The following is a 705-nucleotide window of genomic DNA, read 5'->3' as shown; positions in this document are numbered from 1 at the left end:
TAATCACAGACTGGAATATGTCAACTTTTACTCAATGCTATTTCAAAACCACTTCAATGTTTTTTTTCAAATGCTATAAAATTGAATAAGACGCCCCAAAATATGAATGAAAGTAGAGATTTGTACTTGCCAAAGAGCGTTGTGTGGAATCAATCATGTTATTTTGGGTAGTTAAAAAAAACATTTATATAGGAAAACGGCTCCCTGAGAACCCCAGCTTAATACGGTGATTATGCAATTCACCACGGTAGTTTTCCTCCTAGTTTTCCGTCATCATTAATGGCACTGGATGAGTTTCTCCCGCCTGACTGTGGGGTGCAGATTATTGCAGAGCCAGGCCCTACTACGTGGAATCTGCCTTCACAGTGCGGCCAATGTCATCGCCAAAAGAGTCATCTGTGATGATATGGATGAGATAGCGGTATTGTATAGATATGTCCTTGAAGCCTCGTTAATGGCCATCAGCCTCTGATTGAGCCAATCCTGGCTCGCAGGTGCTAGTGACTTGAACCCAGAACCCAAGGTACCTGGTTGCACTTGGTTTGGTCCCTGTGTTAAATGAGTTTCCTATCATTTCAGACATCTTTTGCTTTGATTGTTCTGCATGAATTCTTTTCTACAGACCGTAAGGGAAGCCCTGACAGAAAGATGATGTACTACCTGAACGATGGAGTGTACGGCTCCATGAGTTGCATTATCAACGAC

General features: G+C 42.3%; 1 protein-coding gene and 1 pseudogene across 1 annotated transcript in view; both read left to right on the top strand.

Moving 5' to 3' along the window:
• LOC116674034 (gastrula zinc finger protein XlCGF57.1) overlaps nt 1–705 on the top strand; it is a 138,681-nt gene that overhangs the window by 109,156 nt on the left and 28,820 nt on the right. The gene's annotated exons all lie outside the window — the stretch shown is intronic.
• LOC116674235 (ornithine decarboxylase-like) overlaps nt 1–705 on the top strand; it is a 4,935-nt pseudogene that overhangs the window by 895 nt on the left and 3,335 nt on the right.

This window comes from Etheostoma spectabile, chromosome 24 (assembly GCF_008692095.1).
Source record: "Etheostoma spectabile isolate EspeVRDwgs_2016 chromosome 24, UIUC_Espe_1.0, whole genome shotgun sequence".
In the NCBI taxonomy this organism is placed as follows: domain Eukaryota; kingdom Metazoa; phylum Chordata; class Actinopteri; order Perciformes; family Percidae; genus Etheostoma; species Etheostoma spectabile.
Note: the sequence above shows the minus strand (reverse complement) of the source record. Positions and strands in the feature narration are given on the sequence as shown.